The sequence below is a fragment of the Canis lupus genome, chromosome 1 (assembly GCF_011100685.1).
Source record: "Canis lupus familiaris isolate Mischka breed German Shepherd chromosome 1, alternate assembly UU_Cfam_GSD_1.0, whole genome shotgun sequence".
NCBI classification, from domain to species: Eukaryota; Metazoa; Chordata; class Mammalia; order Carnivora; family Canidae; genus Canis; species Canis lupus.
The window spans coordinates 40,382,518-40,405,432 of NC_049222.1; the positions used below are offsets into that span (position 1 = coordinate 40,382,518).

Consider the following 22,915-nt stretch of genomic DNA (forward strand, 5'->3'; position numbering starts at 1 on the left):
CTCTTAAAGGTCACAATGATCTTCTCTAGTCGGCAACCCAATGCTTCTAAGTCTACATCATCCTGAATCTCTTCATAGCACTAAACAACACTGTGATCTTTTTGAAACTCCATCCATTCTCCTTCATTTCTGTACTATATATAGCCCAATTTTGCCTACTTCTCTTGCTTTCTCTGCTTCTACTTCATCCTCCAGGGGTGTGTTGTAGACCCTCTCCCCTCCTCCTCTCCTTTGGCAATCTCATAGCTTCATTTATTTTCTCTTTGTTGATGACATCCCCAAGTTTGATCTTCTTTCTGAGCTCCAGTCCCATGTTTTTAGATGCTGATCATCTCCATCTAGATAGATCTTTGGCATCTCAAATTAGAAGAACTATCACAAAGATCATCATCTTTCCTTCTACAACTTCTCTTCCTACATACTACAGTCATTTAGGCTTAAACCCTGAGTTATCTTTGACTCTCATCTCTTTGTCTTTGACTCCTCAATATTTGTTTCATCATATAAACCAGGAACTGTTTCATGAATGGGCATGTGATTTAATTTTGGCCTAGGAGATGGGGTGAGGAAGTGGCTCTGAAAAATATTTTCCCTCTTAAGAAGATCTCTCTTATTCCTCTGGACATTATGACTTTGAGATATGATCATTTGAACTGCCGTTATCATCTTGCCATTAGCCAGATAATGATGTCAACACCCAACACATCAGAGCAGAGATGGAAAGAACTTGGTCTTTGATGATATTATCAAACTTCTGGATCTTTTAAACCTGAAGTCTACTCTAGTTTATAATATCCAAATTTATGAGATCCAAATTTCCTTATTGTGTGATCCATTTTAAACTGAGATTTGTTACATGCCAGTGAGAACATCCTTACTGATAGACCACTTTACATCAATTCTTCATTATCTCTCATTTGGGCTATTGCAATGCTATGTGATCTTTACACATTCAAATCTAATCTATTTCATATACCTACTGCTAGATTATCCTTCCTACTGAAATATTTCATCATGTCTTTGGTCTTGTCCAAAGACCTTTTGTAACTTCCTATTGCCTAGAGAATAGTTCAGACTCATCAGCTCAGCATTTGTGGTTTTATGTTTTACATACATCATATTATAGACACACAGAATTAAGCGTTATTCTTCAAATATGCCTCTCCCCTTCCTGCTTTCTTCATGTTTTCTTTCCCTGGAATACTCTTGTTCCACCTACTCCTTTCCATATGCAATTTTTTTCTTGAAACTCTCCCTTCCCTACTTCCATCTCCGGCAAAGTAATCTCTCCTTCCCCTAAACTACTACGGTCTTTATTACTGTCTACCTTGAATTGGCATTATTTATATAGCATAATCTCTTCTACTACCAGTGCTGTCCCATGGAATCTTCTGTGAAGATGGTTAATGAGCATTTAAAATGCAACTGGTGGCCTGGATTTTTCATTTTGTTTCAATTAATTAATTTGAATGTAAATAGCTATAGGTAGGTAGTGGCCACTGTATTAGACAGCATAATCTTAGACTAAAAGGCTCTTGAATGTAGCACACGGATTATATCTTATCTCTGTAATAACCACAGAGAGTACCGGAAAGGCACAGTATGTTTTATTCTCTCTTATTTTCTCCACAGAGCCTTGTGGCTAATAGACACTGAATATCTACTGACTCATTACATTTGGAAAACACATTTACCAAATGTAGTATATAAGAAGGGTTCCTAACTATTTTTATTCCAAATTCAAGTAGATTAAATAGGGGAGAAGGGTAAGCTGAACGGACAAAACTCTCACCTATTACTGGGAAACAATGGCTAGCTAGCCCATTGTAAAAGGACCTATTTCTATTGACCTGTTCACCTTTCAACTTTACTCTCTTAATCAAGCAGAGGAATTCTGCAGTTGAAAGCTCTTTGTTTTTTAAAACCTTTAATTTCGCAATATATTTCAAATTCAGTGAGAAACTGCAAGAACAGCGCAGAAATTTCCATATTCACCAGGTTTTAAAAATATTTATAAACATTTCTTAGAATTTAAAAATAATCCTGTAGTTGCCAAAATTTGGGGGAAGGGAGAGAGAATTAATTTTTAGTTGGGTATAGAGTTTCAATGTTGCAAGATGAAAAAGTTTTATAGCTCTGTTGTACAATAATGTGAATATACTTAACACTATTGAACTACACACTTAAAAATGGTTCGGATGGTTAAGTTTTACGTTACATGGTTTATTTGTTTACCACACACACACAAAATACACACCACTTTCAAGCACAGGAACAGTTAAACCATCTTTGAAAAATAAGTTATAATTCTGGTATAGACTCCAAAAAATAAAACTTCCCTTATCCTCTGAATTGTTCTTCCAGAAGTCAAACTGTTTTTGTATTTTCAAAGCCTCACTTTTTAAAAGTCCTTCCCTATGGCTCATTTTGAACCCCTTGTTTTACAAGGGAACCCCTTTTTCATCATATTCCAACCTCAGTAGAAATAAAACTCTTTAATAAAAATAACCTAGATACAATAATTTCTAAATTTTATCAATGTATAGGTGCATGGGACACATGAGAAATGTGTATGTGTGCATGTGTGTGTTTGTGCATGTGTGATTTATTTTTTCTGAACCATTTGGGAGAATAGTCCATAATAATGTCCATTTACCTTTGATATTTCACTGTGTTTTCTTATGAATAAGGATATTCTTCGACATATACTCAGGAAATTTAACATTGATACAGTAGTTTTATCTATTCTGCAGTCCATATTCCAACTGCACCAATTATCCCCAATAATGTCCTCTTCTTTTCTTAAAAAGATTTTATTTATTCATGAGAGACACAGAGAGAAGGCAGAGACATAGGGTGAGGGAGAAGCAGGCTCCTCACAGGGTGCGGGATGCAGGGACCCAATCCCGGAACCCCGGATCACACCCTGAGCTAAAGGCAGACGCTCAACCCCTCAGCCACCTCCCAATAATGTCCTTTATTGCAATTTTCTCCTCCGGGAAAGGATCCAGTTCAGGGTCACATTTTGCATTTAATTGTCGTGCTTCTCTAGTTTCATTTATTCTGCAGCTTTTTTTTTTTTTTTCATGACATTGACAGTGTTTTAAGAAAACAGGCCAGTTATTTTATAAGAATTTCTTCTTTATGGGTTTGTCTGATGCTCCCTCATAAGTAGGTCGAAGTTAAAGCACTTCAATGTATGTTTGCACCTATCATACTCCTAAGTTTATAAAGCATTGTTTCTATTAAAATATTTGTCTCATTAAATAAGTCTCTAAAATATCTTTGTATAAAATTCACAATTATACCATTTCAAAACCAATTGTTGGTTGTGCTTTTTTACTGATTTCAAAGACGAGGGGGAAATTTACTTAATAATAGATCCAATTTCTCCAAATGCATTGATTCAATTATTATAACATTGGGTATGGAAATAATTCTTCAGGCAAGGACTACTCAAAGTATCAAGGTTTGGTGATTTCTTATTACTCACCAGAGAATAAAACTATATCATATCCATTTTTTTTAACCCTATTTCTACATCTCTTAATGATATCAATGGGATAGAAAATATTTAAATTGATATTGTAACAAGTACTTTCTTGGCTCTTACAATGAAGGTTTTTTGAAATGGTCCTTTATTCGAAGATTACAGGTATTTTTAAATGATGAATGAGGAAAAAGGAACTGAGAAAAGCTCTTTAACTGTATAGAAACCTGTACTTCTTAAAAGATATTTAAAAAAAAAAAAGTCATTAAAGCTATAGCGCTCATTCTGGAAACAAAAATAAAATGGTCCTTCAGGATTTTTCTGGGGAATAAGTAAGAATCGTTTCAAGGAAGAAACTGGCAGGGATATGGACATCTTGGACAGGGACAGAAAAATGCCGTAGTGTTTTGGACACCATGAAAGCACTAGAATCTTTAAATAAATATTTTACATTGTGAGAAATGTCTGAGTGTTAAACACGTTGTCTTTTTTTTTTTTTCTCCTAGGGAAAATTAAACAAATATTTCTTTAAGAAGATAGAAACAAGTCTCCCCTTCTCCCCCCAAGTTGAAGTGTCTTTGGCTCTGCTTCTAGGACTTTCTAGGAACGTGCAATTAAAATAAAATCGAAACGACAAAACCCTTGCAGCATCTAGAGTTTTCTTCCGAGCGTTCTAACCCCAACCTCAGGAGTCCGAGGCTTCTCAGGTCTGCAAGGTGGGAGCGCCGGGGCTGCCGGGGCTGCCGGGGCTGCCGGGGCTGCCGGGGCTCCCGCCGCACGCGCTGCGGGCGCTGCGGGCCGCGGCCGGGTCACGCCGTCAGCCGGCGGCCTCCGAGGGGGTGTGTCGCGGGCCCTCCGCCGCCTCCGCCGCCTCCGCCGCCTCCGCCGCGGGCCCACCTGCTGCCCCCGGCTTCCCCCCCCCCCCGCCCCCGCGCGGGCGCCGCCGACCCCGGGCCGGTCCCGCTGCCCGCTTCCGGACGGGCCGCGCAGGCGGAGCGGCAGTTCTCGCCTCTCGGCCGCGGCGGGGCGGAGGACTTGCACTTTCTCCGCACGCGCGGACGCACGAACACGCACACGCACACGCACACGCACACGCGCCGCTCTGCAAAGTACGGGAGGTCGGCATTTAAACATGTAGGCTCGCGGGCTCTCCCCGCCTCCCTGCGACCGCGGCCCCTCTCGCACTGCCCCGGCGGCGGCGGCGGCGGCCCGCGCCCGGCCGCGTCGCCGAGCAGCCTCCCGCTCCGGCCTTCGCGAGGCGGGCGTGGAGTCTGCGAGCGTCGGGGGAGGGGTGCAGGGCGGGGAAAGAGCATCCCCGCGCCGCCGCCGCCGCCGCCGCCGCCGGCCGGCTGGGGGAGGCCTCGTCACAGCCGCCGCCTCAGCAGCGGCCGCAGATCTCGCGGTGTTTGCCGGCGCCGCGCCGCCATATTGTGTGGCAGTATTTTGATTTGCACTGGGCTGGCGGAGCCGCGGCGAGAGCGAGCGAGAGCTGGGGGGGTGGGGGGAGGGCAGGCGAGCGCGAGGGGGGTGGGGGCAGAGGGAGGTAGGGAGGCCGAGCGAGCCGGAGTCGAGGAGCGGGGAGCGGGGAGCGGCGACGCCACCCAGCCCGCGGTTTTGATCTGCAGCGGCCGCCGGCGGGGCGACCCAGCCCGACCCCCTCTCCTCCCCTCCCCCTCAGCCACGAGCGGCGGCGGCGGCGGCGGCGGCGGCGGCCGGAGGGAGTTGGCGGCGGCGGCCGATCGGAGGGGCTGAGCGGGGAGGGAGGGAGGGCTGAGGTGTCCCCCCTGCCGGGTGGAATCGGCGGCGGCGGCGGCGCTGGCGGCGGCCGTGGTGGCGGAGGCGGCGGCGGCGGCGGCGACGGTGGAGACGGCTGCCCTAGTGGGAGAGGCGGCGGCGGCGGCGGCCGAGGAGGAGGAGGGGGAAGCGGCGGCGGCGGCGAAGGGTAAACGGACAGCTCTGCCGGGCCTCGGCGGGGTCCCCGGTCCCGGCTCTCCCCCCAGCTCCCCGCACCCCCCTTCGTCTGGAAGGGGCTCTGCCGACTCGCAGGGCCCTAGCGGGGCGCCCGCGTCTTGCTCTCAGCCTTCCTCCCTCCGCCTCCTTCCTCCCCCAGTGGCGAGGCGGAGTGGGAGGCCCCCCAAGTCCTCCCGACCGGGTGGGGGTGGGGAGCCTCGGGCCGGGCCTGGGCTCCGGGGAGTTAGTGGGGAGGGGGAGGGGGAGGGGGCATTCATTGGAGTCGGGAGCCGGGGAGAGCCCCGGGTAGGGGAGGGTGCCGGGGGGTGGGGAGGGCCCCCGCCTGCACCGGCGCCCCCGGCCCGCCCCTCCGGCGTGTGTGAGATGGGGGTGGGGGAAGCAAAACTCCTTTTTGGGGAGCCTTGGTTCGGATAAAGATGACTTAGCGAGGGTGTTGGGGAAGAGACTGAACGAGTTGTGCGGGGATCCGGGGAGAGCTGAGCTCGGTTCTCTTTGCAGCGCTGGTTTTCTGCAGCCTTCGGGAACTGGGGGAGCAAGCCCCGCTGTGACTGTGTGGCCCCGTGGTTTCACTGGGTCATCCCCGTGTTGTGCCCGCTCGACCTCCAGCCCCGAGATTGTGGTTGCAGCAGGGAGGCTGAGAAAGGGTGCGGGTGTTGCCGAACAGGTGACAGGTGTATCTTTCTGCTGCTGATGCTGTCGGATTGCTGGGGCAGAGCTGTATACCAAAGTTTCCGAGACCGTGCGAGTTTGTATTTATGTGTTTGGCCACGTTTCATTCCATATATAGTATATTTGAGATGTTAGGTTTCCATTCTTCGAGTCCGCTTAATTGTTGTGGAGAAATTCTTCAAATGCTTCTGATAAGAGGAGTTTCCAGGAGAGCGGCAGCTTCATGGGGGGGGGGGGGGGGGGTTCTCAGTAGTTCATGAAATTCAGGTCCCCACTGCGAGGCTGTTTTCCAGGGCCTTTTATTCACTGGAAAGTTCTTGAACGCTAAGGTCGTTTTGGAGGCAACAGTGAGGCGGTATAATTTTGCATCCATTTTGTCTGTTTTAGGTAAGTTTGCAAAGTGTCAGATTTTAGGGGCAGGTTGATTCACTTTTTATAAAAGGAACTGGTCTGTGCTTTAGCTCACTCAAGAAAATGTTGCTCATTATGCAATATCAGATTTGGCTGGGAGTTTTTGGTGGGCATGGAACAGAATTTTTGCTTTCAGTTTTTACACTCTTAACTGGTTGCCACACTTTTCTTCGTACAGTAGCAGAGTACTGGCACCTTGTGTCTGTGTGTGACAGTGAAATTGTGATTGGTTTTAATAAACCCTGCAGTTTGAAACTTTAGTTTTGAAACCATTGCATTTTCTAATAAAGGAAGACATGCTTTTCATCTTATTGTATGTTTTGGCTGAGCACTTAAATTAGAAAGAATGGAAGGAATTGTCAGTTAAATGAGCTACAAATTAAAGTAGGGCCAAGTTGGTTTAAAAGGGATCCTGAAACATTTAAAAATGTGTATGGAACAAATATATTGAATGATGGTACTCTCAGTGTGTTAACAGGAAATAGAGCAAAAATTCCAGTGATTCAGAACTTCTGTTGGGTTTTTTTTTTTTCTTTTTTTCCTTTTAAACTAATCAGTTTCTAATATAGGGTCTTATGATTTAAATATTTAAAGGATCAACTGAAAGTTGAATGCGTTAATTAAATGAGTAAGTCACTCACTGAATATACTCCATTATTTCATTTTTTTCTCTTGGGTGCATGGAATAACTTTCTGAGTTAGAAGGTATTCTCAAAGGATACTGGTGAACTGCCACCATTCACCCCTCTTTAATGAACTGTCCAATAGTAGAGCCTGTGTTTTTGTAACTCATTAAGAAGTGAGTAAATGATAGGAGTCTCATCTGATAACTGGTTTCCTGAAAAATATATTTTGACCTAAAGCAATCCTGTTTGATTGAAGTAACATCTATATTTGGTCCTCTTTTTAGTAGAAAGGAATACTTGCCTTCAACTACGCATTGTTTTAAGATTTGCATACAATTATTACATCGATGAGGTTCTTAAACTCTGCAGATTAAGTAGACACCACCCAGATCCCCAATTATGTTAATGAGTATTTCCTCATTAGTATTAGTAACATGGATAACTATCTTAACATGATTAGTCTGTTTCTTGACAAATAAAAACTTATTCTGTCATTTTCTCTGTAAGGAAAATTCTTTTTTCAAAATACCATTCAGGATGAAATGTACACATTATGTCTCTGAACATACTGCATTTTGAAAAATAGGTGTAATACAGACCATTCACATGAAACTACAGTTTATGCTAAAAATTCCTTGAGGGATGTCTGAATTTTCTAAACATTTTTTAAGATACATAAACCAATTAAGACTAAAAGTTTATTTATTTTTAACAATCATCAACATACTTTTGAGAGAATTTTGGTCTTTTATAGATCTTTTGGGAAAAAGTGTCTGATAATCTTTCCAATATGTAAAATTCATAAGTTAAACTGTAATTCAGAAAGGCTTCAATTCTATTATGTCTCTACCTGGCCAGGCTCCCATGACCCAGAGGAGAATAGTAGTAGCACTTTCCTTTGTTTTACTTATGTCATCTTTATTTGATCCATCTGAGATTGGGACTGTCTGTAATAGAAGAGTTACAAGGTAATTACAGAGGCAAATTGGAGATTGGGGCAAAATAGTAATAAGGAGAAGAAGATAAGGGATTATTAGATGAACAATTTTAAGTAGCTGGAAATAACGTAGATGTGTATAGTGGTGGCTAGGAAAATGATCATGTTGAACTGTACCAAGGAGATTTGCTCTGAATTTTTTGATAGACTCTGACCATATGTATGTCATCTTATTTTAAACCCTCTGTATCAAAATGGTAAGGATTTGGGAGACATTGAAATTAAGTGAAATTTAAATGTATATACGTTCATATTATTTACCCCTGGCTCCTATTGAGAAAACACTTAGAGTAGTTTAACATTTCATTTCTTATGATTCTGGTCCTATAAAATCAAGGACACTAGCTTAATCAGAAAGCTAAAAAACCCAAGGAAGTACTTCAAGGGATAGGTAGCTACTATTGTACTTCCACCAACCTGTGATCTTGATAAGAGTCATAGGTTAAGAATGGCTTTCTTTTTCTTTGTTTTCTAAATATTTCCATCCCTCAAAACACAATGTTTAGTACCAAGTAATACCACTGGCCTTCTGGCATTAAAGTGAAGCATTTCATTTAGACTTTCACTCTGATTTTTTATTGACTCATTTTACCAAATATGCTTAGTTTCTAATTTCTTAATCCTCAGAAAAGGAATGAGCTACTGTTCAAAGCACAGTAAAAAAGTGTCAGCTGGTAAGTTGTTACTTCAGGAGATCCAAGTCAGAATTGCCACAAACTAAAATCATCGATACTAATATCAATAAAACATACCTATGAAAATCAATTAAAGTTTAGGCACTTAAAAGTGTATTTGTTCAAAATATAATTTATATATATATCCCCTATCTCTTGATGTTTGATAAATTGCTGAATGTCTTTTTGATTTGCTTAACATTTTTAGGTAAAACTTTAATAAATTTATTACATTTCTTATCATCTGTTCCAATTCAAAATTTGATTATCAAGGGAACAAAGAAATTTTTTTTTACTTTTAATAACAATATCTTTTTAGTGTTTCTTTCATAGTAAAGGAAAAAAAAAAACCCTGATATTTACTAAATGCCTACTGGATGCCAAGCTTTCATTCACCTCACAAATATTTATTGAGCACTTACTATGTGCCAGGGACCTTTGAGGTGTTGGAGATGGCAGCAGTGACTGACAGACAAAATTTCTGTCCTTATATAGTTTACATTTTAGTAGTGAAAGACAAATGAGTAAAATGTATGTCTGGGATGAAAAAGTACTGTGGAGAAAAATAGGAAAGTTGGTTGGAGAATGGATATTGTTTACTTGCTGTTTTCAGAACTGTATTATCAATATTATCCTTGATTTCAAAAACAAGTTACATTATACATAAATTTTTTCTTGAATATACTTTATAACTTGTGAACACAATTACGTTTGTACTTTCGAGTTACAGTTTCCATTGATGGCAGTTTCCTTTTGTTAGTACTTGAGAAAACTGCTCAATAGAAAATCTGGAGACTGCTATTCTGATTTTGCCACTGACTAGCTCTGTGATTTGGAGAGGATTACAATTATAAATTACACATTTTGTGTCAATTATCTGATATGTAGAAGGAGTTCAGTAAATTGTAACATTTTTGTTTACACAGTATGTGTCAATTATCTGATATGTAGAAGGAGTTGAGTAAGTTGTAACATTTTTGTTTACTGTTTATTGGAAAGTTCTGTCAAACAGTTGAAATCAGTGACCCTTCCAAAAAGCTCTCATATGGTGACCCTTCCAAGAAGCTTTCATAACACTGTGGGGCATTGTTTAGTATATATTTCATTTGAACCAAATCTTTCTTGTCTGATAGCATAAGGTTAATTAAAATGCATCTGTAACTTATAGTACTATCTGGGAAATTGGTACAGTTGTCTAGTCAGTGTGATATTGGGTGTAAACCTACAGTGTTTTTCTGGTGACAGAACATTGTGACAGTCCTTATCACTTAGGTTGATGAGCTGGATCTGAGCATTTTGACAAATACAAATACTGTGGAAGATTTCAACTTACACAAATACCTAATGAAACAGTACAGCCTGGCATATTTTAAGTATTTGGTAAATGTTCACCTTTTTCATGATTTATGACTCCTTTATTGTGTGAAGAGGTAATCCAAAGAATTCACAAAGTATTAAGGAAAACTTTTATAAAGATAAAAGAAGAGTGCAGATTTGGTGTTTTTTGTTTGTTTGTTTGTTTGTTTTTTGAGGGGAAAGTGGAATAGCCAATCAAATTGCAGGGTTTTGGGTTTTGTTTTGTTTTTTTTTTTTTCCGTTTTCTTTTTTATTCTGGAAGGTCACTAACTGAGCTTCTCAGGGACAGACTGAGCTTATTTTCATTTCAGTCTTGACTTCACCATATCATCAGTGGCTGGCCTCTGCTTAAGAGCTCAAGAAATACTGTGTGTTAAATGTTGAATGGTTCGTAGTTTTTCTGTGTATCACAACTCATTTTGGTGGTAAGCCACTTCTGAGTTTGAAAAGTGACTACTGGACTTAAGTCTTTGAATCTCTAGTTTAAGTATAGACTAAGATGTTAGGCAAAGTCTTCCAAATGCTATTTTTTTAAATCTAGCCAACAATTTGGAAAAATATAGAAACTGAAAGGAAGAAATCAATTCTTTGCAGCTAGATTGGCACTTACTAGCCTATTCCTATGAAGTTGTTGACAGTCAAGTGAAAAAGTAAATAGCAGTGTTTATAAGAAGAATAGAAAAAATAATTTATGCATAATTATAAATTCATAAAATTAAAAGACAAGTTTATCTTTCTCTTTAAGGCACTTTCAGTGAAACTGTAGATTTATACTGGCTTTAAATTAAATGGCACAGTCACGTTTTTACATTCTTATGATGTGGGGAATATTGGTGTTTTCACAGAAGAAACATCCCACTCCACCCTACTTTAACAGTAATCATTTTTCATATGTTTACGTCTTAATATCAACTTTTTCCTGTTTTGTGGCAAGTTATCCTCTGCCTAATGAATAGTAATTTTAGCTTTCTTAAAACCTAAGATTTCCTCAAGTTCTGAGGCATTTAGTCATTTATACAAAGTATTTCTTGGCTTTAAAAAAATGTTCTTCAAAGGTATATAGGAGCAAATTTTTTTATTCAAATATGGTATGTTACAATACTGTTTTAGAAATGAGATAGAAATATATACAATTGAGTATTTCTATATTCTTGTGGGGTTTTGTTTGCTTGTTTTGAACTGTAACCTACCACTAAAAAGGGATACTCCTACACAGTGTCAGTTTGAGTGGTTTCAGAAAGCAAGTCTCAATTTATCCACAAACATGTAGAACATAGATGAGGGCATTGTAAGAATCTGTAGTATTTTGACTGTGTTCTTAAAGAAAATGGCATTCTTGTTTCCCTTAAAAAAACAAAAACCGTCTGACCTACTATAAGTCACAGAAGCCAAATAATAGAGGTTGGGAACGTTCTACAGAGAGAGAAATAAGAGTAATGTAGAATTTAACAAAGATTTTGGTGGAAATATGTGAATACTGGTTGTTACTAATAAATTATTCAAAAGAATTAATCCATCAAAGTCTGTGATGCACTCCCCCCCACTCAGTCTTGCCAAAACAGTAAGTCAAAGCAATGCCACATTCCTAGATACATTACAGAGATTAGTGCTACCGTCAGTAGTCTTGAACATTTCTAGAGGGTAATTCTGACTATTTAACTTGCTTTTTTGGCTGGTGCAGAAGATAGGTTCTGGGAGAATGACAGCAAATTATTGCCCCTTCCCCCAAAAAATGTGTGGAAGAGTCCTTTTGATTACCAAATTCTACCTATCCCCTGGTACTTCTAATCTGAATTATTAAATAATAGTTACTTTTTTAGCTTAAAGTTTTTCTCAACATTTATATTAAGGGGAAAAAAATTTTGGCCCTTTTTGGTGTCAGCAAAACTGAGCACATCACAGATTTGCTTCTTGTCATTTTGCCAGCTGGGCAGGCCAAAGATACTGCCTGTTTGATCAGTATAGAGCCAATGGCGATTCACTGGGATGATTTTCCATTCCCTATCAATGAGAGAAAATACCTGCCAATACAAAAGAAAACTTGAAATTGGTAACTTGACCTTGCAGAACATGGTTCTCACACCAGGCAAGTTTTGCTTAGTCAGACAAATCAACAAAAACAGTAATTCTGTTATGAACTAGAGAGAGAGGAGTTGAGGGGAGTTTACCTAGTTTTAATTGTCAGCAACTGAAGAAAGTATTACTTTGATTTTGAGTTGGTCTCTCTTAACTTGTCACCTTGTCAGACAAAGTAATTTTAGTTACTTCAATAATATACTCTTCTGTAACTAAATATCTTAATTTTACCATGGTGAGGTTCAGTGAGGTCTAATAAAAGACCTGCGCTTTAAAGTCAGATGAGCCCCTAGTCAACCTCTGGGTTGTATGTATAAACATATATCTGTAAGTATGTGCCCTTGTATGAATGGCTCAAACTCTTTGAGCCTAGCACTAACTTTAGACAAATATGTATCTAATAGCTATCTTGAATGGTAGTTTTAACTACATTATCTGTATTTTTTGTTACTTAGTACTGTACCAACATGGAACCTGGTGTAAGCATAAATAAACGGTCAAAATGCAAAATATATTCTATGTAATCCTGTACTTTTCAAGGCAGCTTTTCTTCTCTAACTTTCTCATGTCAACTTCATATTGAGTACCTTCTATTTAGTTAAGTTTAGTTTTTTAAAGTATTAATCTTTCAAATAGAACAAGGGAAATTCTTGTAGTCACATTAGACATATAGCTTGAATCGTTAGAAGTAGTTTTGCATTCAGAATTTTGCTTTGTTAGATTTTTTCTTTCAGAGTACTTATTCACTTTATTTTTCCTCAACAAATAGAGTGAAAAGGAAGTAATTTACCTACTGTTTAATTTATTGTTACTCTTTAGAACAAGAATGAAATAAACAGAACATCACCGTTATTTTTTAATCACAAAATAAATGTCTAACTTCTTTGTATTTTCCTTACCCTTTCCTGTGAAGAACCTTACATTTTCAATTTGAAAGTAGTCCACACTCATTATTAAGTTCTTTCTAATGAAAAGCATTAGAAAATTGGCATGGATCATATTTGAAAACACCTTAAATATGAGGTTAGATATAATACCATTAAACTTGTGCTAATTTATATAAAATGATCTTTGTATCTTTTCTGTTTTAAATTCCTAGTTAATTTTTTTTAGTTACTTCAATAATACTCTTCTGTGTCTGTAGGGATATAGTGCTAAGTTTCTTGATGTTTATTACTGGATTAACTGTGAATTTTTGTTTTGATTTTTTTTCCTAAAAGTTTTTTTATTTTAATCTATTGAGTGAACTAATGTGATTGTTGTATTTTGCTCTGCCAATTAGTATTAAGTGCTATCTGCATAAATAATATCTTAACCATATTAATAAATACCATCTGTTTATTGATTGCCCAGTAAGTAAACTTCAGAAGTATCCTTGGTATTCTAAGTAATACAAATAACTTATTACTAAAATATAATTGTAGTTACTGTTTAAACAGAATGAATGAATGAATGAATGAATGCATAAATAAATAAATAAATGCCTGCACTTTAACAAGTATGTTTAGAACGTTTTGTAGTATGTATGTGAAATCTCTAATCCTAGAGGTAGTAGATACACTTCGTCTTACGCACGTGCAGTTTTTGTGCAGTCTGTAAAATAAAGCCAGAAATACAAAGAATGGAAATCTAGCCATTAATCATTAGTAACATTATTGCAGAAAGGATTGTGAAGTATATATTTTTTTCAGTATTGTTTCTATACCTAAATAATTTTTCTTTCAGCAAGTCCGAATGTAGTGTGTAGGATTATTTATATACACACAAGTTCCAAGTTCCATTTTTGTTTTCCTCAAATACCATTATTTGGAAAACTTAACATGTTTTTAGAACTTTTCAGATGGGTCACTTGATGCCAGTAATTAGGTCAGCAGATTAATTTTGCTTTTTTGCCCTTTGCAAGAGAGCTAATCTTCTATGTAGCAAATCAGTAATCAGTTGCATAAGAATTTAAATTGAAGAATCTTCCCTTTAAACATTCATTACATTCACATTTGTGGTATAAAGATAGATATGTGGGCTGTCCTGTCCTGTCTTTTATGCTAGCATTTCCTGATCATAGGTTTTTATTGGTGCTAAGTCATCCCTAGAAAATAGTTATAGAGAAGATAGCAGTTAGGCCAAAAAAAACACTTGCTTTTTGAAGGGAATTCAGAGCACAGTGCATGTTCCATTTTAATCCATTGAGCATATTGTACAGCTACTTGGCTAACTTTTAAAAGGCAATTAGTGACCTGATAAACATGGATGTTTTACTCTTTGGAACTGAAGCAGATGTATGTAGGCATCACAGTTAAGTAGTTGGTAGAATTGAAGAGAAAAGGTACCCAAGGAGATAATCTAAGATACCATTGTCAAACAAAAGTTGGTGGAAATACGAGTACTGTGTATTTGCATTGAGAGTAACTTGCTCTTTTCCTTGGAACTAGCATTTATCTGAATGGTACTTGACTAAGGTACTGTTTGCCACTTTATGATGATTTTCTAAGGAAATGGAAAAATAAGCTTCCATTTCCACATGGAGGATTCTGCTTTTTTACGTAGGAAAATGTATTGACATGAAGGGTTGAGCTTGCTGACTTGTCTTTCTTTCATTTTTGAGGTTGTTTTGTTTTTCAGGGTTTTTGTAGGTGAAGTGATTGGTTGGCCCAAGTAAGACACCCTCATTCTCTTCAGGAGATTTTCCCCTCATGACCAATGGCATGAAATTATAGGATCAGTGTTCAAAGCCATTCCTGTATGTCTGCAAGCAGAACAAGAAGTACTCTTTTGGGGAAGGTAGTTGGTTCATGGGAAAATTGAATGGATGATCTTAGCCAAACCAAGCTATAGGATTAGTACCTCAACTTTTATAGTCAGGCAATCAAAAGAATAGAAAGAAACTCCACAGAGTTTGTTTCAGATGCCTTCTATGATATACTTGTGGAAAACACTGGCTAACCCAAGGACTCATTCTTCCACAGTATCTCATCACTGCATTATTTATTAGTCAACCTAATTCATTTATCCAGTAGTTTTGAGTTAGTTTTGAAGTTTCTGCCATGTGTTAGGTACTTTGCTAGGTGAAATGGAAAGATTAATAAGATACAGTTCTTGCCTTCAACAGACGTGTATACAAACTAGTATGCTATTCTGTAACAAATGCAGCAATAGTGTTAAACGTAAAACCCTTAAGGAATCTATAGGAGGGAGTGTCTGACTCAGTGAGGGATAAAGGGATACAGAGGGAAATCTTCATGTGAAAGGTGATATTTAATCTGAGGGTATGTCAGATTAGGAGTACAAGCTGGGAGAAGAGAGGCTCTTTCTGCCAGAGAAAACAACATGTGTGAAGGATGGAGGGAGGGAAGTGCACACACCTTCAGCAACTAAGTAGTTTCACCATGCATGAGCACTAATGAGTTAGTAAGAAATGAGGTGGAAAATTAGAAGACAAAATGAAAACACCTGTGTGTTCTGTAAGGTAGATTTGCCTTCAATCTACAAATGATGGAAGGCTGGTGCTTAAATTAACATTCTAAAAAGATATTTCTGGATGCAGTTTACAGAATATTTAGAAAAGAGCCAGGCTTAGAAGGGAGGGACAGGCCTTATAACCATATATTTGGATAAGGAACTGGATTAGTGAATTAAGGCAATGATTAAAGAAAAGCGTAGGTAATGAATTTGAGAAGAGAATACGGAGTGTGAAATAAAACAAGGTAATGATCACACATGCCCTGGCTTGAGTACCTGAGTGCATGGTGTAGTGCCTGCCATTTACAAATGTAAGAACATACCAAAGCAACAGCAGGTGAGGAATTTGAGTTCTTTTTGTTGGTTTCAAGGTTCCTAATAGAAAAGAGCAGTGAGATACCACTTTATTGGGGAGAGACAGGGAAGTCTTCTCTGATTAGACATTTGAGTAGATACCTGATGAAATGACAAGGGAAAGAACTTCCAAATAGAGGCAGTAGCAAGCACAGAGGCCTTTAAGTGGGGGCATGCTTGCCATATTCCAAGAGCAGGAAAGCCACCACACTTGGAGCTGAGAGAAAATGGTAGATGAGATCCAAGTATTCATTTCAAGTAGTGTCTTTAGATAGTAGTAAAGAACTTAGATTTTTTTGAGGATGTGATAAGAAACAGTGAAGGGTTTTAAGACATGATCTGTTTGCCTTTTCTCCTCATTTTATAGAACATATGTTTGCATTGTGTATATATGGCTTTTGTTAAGTCTGGGAACTCATTGCTTAACCTGCAATCCCAAATTTTCTTCTGTTTTCTTCTAAAAGTTTTCTAAAAACTTTACATTTTGGATGCATGTAGCACTCTGTGACCCACTTTGACTTAATTTTTATTGAAGATGTGAAATTTTGATTCAGGTTCATTTTTGTCTATGGATGTCCAGATTGTTCCAACAGTGTTTTTTGAAAAATTATATCCTCCTTCCATTGAATTTCTTTTGTACATTGAATTTTTTGTCAAAAATCAGATGATAGTGCTTCTAAGGGTCTATTTCTGGATTCTCTGTTCCATTGATCTTTGTGTCTGTCCCTCCACTACTAACTATCAGTTGTAGCTATAAATAATAAGAATTAAAATCAGATGGTGAAATTCCTCCAGTTTAATTCTCCTTTTTTCAGATTTTTTCTTAGCTACTTCAGTTCCTTTCCATGTAAAAGTTATAAAATTTTGCAGAAGTCCTGGGATTTTGATAGGAACTCCATTAAATCTATAGATCAATCTGAAGAAAATTTGCATTTTTATTTTGTTGAGTGTCTCAGTCCATGAACATGGTATATCTTTCCTTCCAACTAGGTGGTCTTTGATTTCTTTCATCAGCATTGTGTTTTTGCCAACACACAAACCTTGTACATGTTTTGTTAGACTGCTACCTATGTACATTTTTTGGAGCAATTATAAATGATACTGTGTTTTTAATTTTGGTTTCTAGTTGTTGCTAGTTTATAGCAGTATGATTAATTTCTGTTAGTTGACCTTCTATCCTTAGACCTTGGTAAACTAAACAATTTTAGAAGTTCTTTTGTGGATTCCATGGATTTTCTAATGTGTCTGTTTTATTTCTTCTTTGCAATCTGTATGCCTTTTATTTGCTTTTCTTGCCTTACTGCTCTGGCTAGTACTTCCACTGTTGTGTGGAATAGGAATGATGAGATCAGAAAGGCTTATATTGTGCCTGATCTTAGGGGTAATGCATTCAGTTTTTCACTATTAAGAATATGTTCTGGGATCCCTGGGTGGCGCAGCGGTTTGGTGCCTGCCTTTGGCCCAGGGCGCGATCCTGGAGACCCGGGATCGAATCCCACGTCGGGCTCCCGGTGCATGGGGCCTGCTTCTCCTTCTGCCTGTGTCTCTGCCCCTCTCTCTCTCTCTCTCTCTCTCTCTCTCTGTGACTATCATAAATAAATAAAAAATTAAAAAAATATATGTTCTGTAGGTTTTTTGCAGATGCTGTTTATCAGATTGAGAAAGTTCTCTTTCAAGTTTAAGAATTTTTATCATGACTGGGTATTGAATTTTATCAAGTGCTCGTCCTACATTAATTAATAGAATCAAATTTTTCTTCGTTAAACTCTTAAGTGCTGGTAACTTTTTAAAGATTCACTGAGGCTGCTGTGTAGAATAAACTATGCGGGTGGGGCAAAGATATAAGCAGGGAAACCATATTGGAGATTATTGCAGTAGTCCAAGTGAAAGACGATAATGGCTACTTGTGTGGGCAGGAATTGCTGATGAATTGTATCTGAGGTATAAAAGAGAAGTCAAGGATGACTCCTAAGATTTTTGGCCCAAGCAATTGGAACTATAGAGTAGCTGTTTACTGAGTTGAAGAAGACAGTGAGGTAGCAAGTAGATGATTGCCTGGGCTGGGCAACCAGGAGTTTTGTTTTTGAGTATGTTAACTTTGAAAGGCCTATTAAACTTATAAATATCAAGTAGGTGATATGATATACAAACTAGAATTCCAGCAAGAGATTTACATTAGAAATAGAAATTTGGGAGTTATCAATTGAGTTGATATGTGAGAAATTATAGTGATATTTATTAAAAACGGTATTATAATATTTTTCTTTTTATTATATTTATTATATTTGTATATATTTATTATATTTATATATACCATATTTTATTCTAGCATTTTTCTTTATGGCTTATTAGCAAAAATGCTGTATTTTCTGCCACATGAAGAACTTTGTTTCAATTTGGATTGGTTCTGTTTATCAGCAGACTGTATCTGACATTAAGTGCACCAGAAATTATGAGATTAGGGGATATATATTTCCTGTAATAATGTATTTAACTGCTTATTTGGTGAGAAGATGACTATAATAGTAGTATAGGCACATGTGTCTTACTTATTTTCAGAAATTGGTCCTAAACCTTTATAAAAGAAAGTATTTCCATGTGTATTGTGAAAAAGCTTTGACACTATTATTTAAATGCCTTATAGGCTTTCTGTGGCAATATTTCTCTTGGGGGTAAAAACAGGACAGCCAGAGAGACAGATCAAAAACAAATACTAAAAACAGGGATGCAAAATATCTAGCAAGGAAGAGACTGTGTCTATTTAGACCCAAATATAAATCAGTAAAGGGAGAGGCTGAGCCTCAATTTAGATAATTGGTAAAAAGACAGATCTTCTGAATTCCATTCAGGTATATTTACTTCATATAAACGTATTTCAGAAAGTATTTTTTAAATGCCACAGTCTTTTCTGTTGTAAATGATTAATATTTTCTTATTGATAATTTTTCTATCTCTAGCACTTTTAGTTCCTCTATAGTAGGATTTACCACATTGTGTTATAATATTCTGTTTACTTTCCAGTGTCTCCCACCAAATGTAAGTTTTTACAGCAGTAGTACAATGCCTTAGCACTTAAGCTCTCTGTATTTGTGAATAAATGAGTGAACTCACACACTCAGCTAAAATTTAGAGCTAGTAACCTTGCTTGGTTTTGAAAGTTAATGAGTTTTTGAGATTCCAGAGTATGAGTTAAGGTCATATGTCACTTCCGAGTACCTCATTTTGAGCTGATGCTTTCAAATGAACATTTTATTCTACAGAATGCACATAGCAACAGTACTAAACCAAAGTTAGTGAGGTACATATTTGCTTTTTGTTATCTGTTCTTTTTTTTCCTTGTGGTAATGGATTTATACAAAATCATCTCAACTTTGGCCCAGACATCTTGTGCTAAGTGGGCACACATTGCAAATAGTAGGCTGGGCTTAGAGTTTAGCCCGTAGTAGTATGTCTCATAGAAAATTCCCTGTGCACATTTTAAAAATCTTTTACCTAGTCCTCCCCATTTCCAGGTAGATGGTAGAGTTACAGGCCAAGCTTCTCGTCAGTAATAATTATACTTTATAATTTATTCCTTTCAGCTTTACAAGACAAACATACCCTGAGCCTTTATTGTTCCAATGCAGATTTAAGTACCCTGAGAACATTTATTTTTGCAGCCATGGTATTTTATTTCTAGATCCATAGTGTGTACATGTATGTGAATATATATGTGTGTGTGTGTGTATGTATCTATATATATGTATATGTCACATTAGTCCATAACAGATTAATAAAGTTTATAGAAGAAGCTGTCTCTGATATTGTTGATGCAATAATAAATGCTTATAAATGTTAGCTGTTTATAGAAAATATTTTATATTATAAATTAGCTATAAAATTATTACCAAAATAATGAACTTAAAGCTCTAATCATTATTGTTATGCTTATTTTCACTTGGCTTTCTTGACCCCACTCTTTCCTGAATTTTATCTAACTCTTCTGATTCTTCTGTTGTTAAGTTCTTGGTCTTCAAGTCTCTTTTCCTGCTTATACCGTTTCTGTAATTCCCTAGGTCATTGCCCCCACCTTCTACTGAAACTCATTACTGTATGATTCTACAAATCCTGTTAACCTCTCTCAGGGAGAAATGTGAGTGATTTAGCTGTTTTAAGAGCTGGAGAATTTGTTATCACTAGGAAATAACAGCTTAGGAAGGTCTAAGAGTAGAATAAGCCACCAGATAAGAGACTGTTGTGTTACTGTGATTGTCCAGGTATCAGATACCTGAACAAGGGCACTCTGGGTATAGAGAAGGGGATGAACACAAGAAATATTTGTGGGAGTAATCAGTGGAACTTGGCTATTGATTGTATATAGCAAGGAAAACAATTGAAAACCCTGAAATTGCCAGCTTCAGAATCATACTCTATTATTAATAATTGACATCGAGGTCCATTATTGGTTGGGAGGCAGTGAGATAAGTTTTGGACAGGATAACTTTGGGTTCCTAGCTTGGCATTGTCAGGCTGTTAGTTTTACTTGTTCCAGTCTGTCTACACCCAGCCCTTGCTAGCCTTCCCCCTCACTCACTCTGAATGTTATTGCTATTGATCTAAGAACTTCCCTATAGGAAAAGTAGCTTCTTTTTGGTTACAATCAATAGTAGAAATTGTAATGTGTGGAACATAATTCCTTGTTTCCTACCCACATTGCCATTCTCTTCTTTTAACCCTTCCCTCTAGAGAAAAAGATTATTTAGAATAGTATTTACCACCATCACTACTACAACCTCACCTGACACCCATCCAACCTCTGGGATATTGGTACATAAGTCTGTATATTTTTTAAAATAAATGAATCAACTTAGTAGAGATCTTTGAAGAAAAACTTTGTGAAGTATTCATGATTAAAACAATCAATGAGTAGAGTAACACTCATTCATCTGGTTTCATTAGGTAATAAATATGGTATATAAGATAACTGAAACTTATCCCAAAATGTTTTTAGTAGATTTTATGAACAGAGATTTTTATATTATATATACACTATGTAGGTTTTACACACATATATATACATGTATGTGTGTGTATACATTAAATAGCTCCAAATATGTTTCTTTATAATGTTTTACATGAGATTTACTACATTCTGAAATAGGGACATTCGCCTTGCTCCACACTTAACCTGTTGTGAAAGATAGAAATAGCTTTTTGTTTCAGAGCTTCAGAATGAAAGTCAGGAGCCCTAAGTTCTAGTCCAAAGTCTAACAGTAAATTCCTGTGTGAGATATTTTGTTTTTTTTTACCATTGAATTGGTGGAAAGTGGAATAGTGCCTGGCATGTAGTAGGTGCTTAGCAAATATTTTTGAAACAAATCATTGTCTTATGTCTACTTCACTCCTTTTCTGATTTATCACTTGGGACTTCTTTACTACCTAGTAAATAAGCTTCTGAGTTTTTAATATAATAGGAGTATCTAGGTTTTGATTGAAGTGAACTATTAAACTTAATTTATATCGTCTTTTAGCTGTTTAGTGGAATTTTTGGCCTTTTTGATGTGTTTTCTTGTATACTTAAAAGTTGTCAAACAAATGATTTCTAATACTTGATTTATTGAGAATACTTTCCTTAATATAATCTGCATGCCTTTATAATATGTAAGCAGTGTCTTATTTACAAGGATATAACCCATGTCCCCAGGGGTCTTTTAATACAGATGAAGAGACATACAAGTGGAACTGTATGAGAATAATTAAATATTAGATGATGAAGAATTAATCCACAGGTATAGATGGGAGTTCTAGGAATAGAGAGAGCCACGTGGGCTGAAGCAGTAACAAAAGAATTCAAGAAGTAGATGAGACTTGAATTGGTTTTGGAGAGTAGTTAAGACTTTGATAAGCATCAAGATGGAGAAATGACATTCTAAGCCAGGGCAGTAGCTTAATCAGGAAAGAAAACTGGATTAAACATGTTCAGACAAGCCTGACTGGATTCCTATGGGTGTGAGGACTAGTTGGAAATAAAAGTTAAGTGGACTTAGTATGAGTTTTACTCTAGACTTCATGAAACTGCAGGGGTCAGAGGATAGAATTTAGAGAAATCCTGCGTTTAGATGAGAAAAAAAAAAATACCTCACATCTTTATGTTTTCACTAACAGGAACCTGTAACTGAAATTTAACATTTCCTTGTATTGACAGTCCCCTATTTACAGTGGTTTGGCTTACAATTTTTCGACTTTCTGATGGTGCAAATGAGATACGCATTCAATAAAGATCATACTTTACATGTTGAATTTAGATCTTTTCCTTGGCTACTAATAGGCAGTGCCAGACTCTTTTGTATGTTGGGCCATGGCAGCAAGCCACAGCAAGCCTTCCCCCTATCCCTCTCCCACCCCCCCCACCTCCTTTAGCCACAAAATCATGACTGTAAACAACCAATGCACTTATAACCATTCTGCACCCAAACAGCCATTCTGTTTTTCACTTTCAGTGCATATTCAATAAATTAAATGAGATATTCAACAATTTATTATAAAATAGACTTTTTGTTAGGTGATTTTGCCCTCATGTAAATGTTCTGAGCACATTCAAGGTAGGCTAAGCTAACCTGTGATGGTATGTTAGGTGTATTCAATGTATTTTTGACTTACAATGCTTTCAGTTTACAATGCGTTGGGAAGTAACCTCATGGTAACTCAAGGAAGATCTGTATTATGATTTTAAGCAGTAAAGCACAGTAGAATTAGCAGTGCCTGTGACTTTATTACTAATAGTAAAGCACAGATATTTTCATATTACTTTATAATTGTTGATATTTCTGAATATAATTTATGTAGATTACTACTT

General features: G+C 37.8%; 1 protein-coding gene across 5 annotated transcripts in view; it reads left to right on the forward strand.

Moving 5' to 3' along the window:
• The first annotated feature begins 5,338 nt into the window (after positions 1 to 5,338).
• The window catches only part of TAB2 (TGF-beta activated kinase 1 (MAP3K7) binding protein 2), a 90,786-nt gene continuing 73,209 nt past the window's right edge, over positions 5,339 to 22,915 (forward strand). For 3 of the 5 annotated variants that reach the window (XM_038526307.1, XM_038526305.1, XM_038526309.1), the window contains exon 1: positions 5,339 to 5,432. The gene's annotated coding sequence lies outside the window, so the exon portion shown is untranslated. Of the gene's footprint in view, positions 5,433 to 6,408; positions 6,518 to 22,915 lie in introns of those variants that run through there. The other 2 variants (XM_038526308.1, XM_038526306.1) reach the window with 2 other exon arrangements.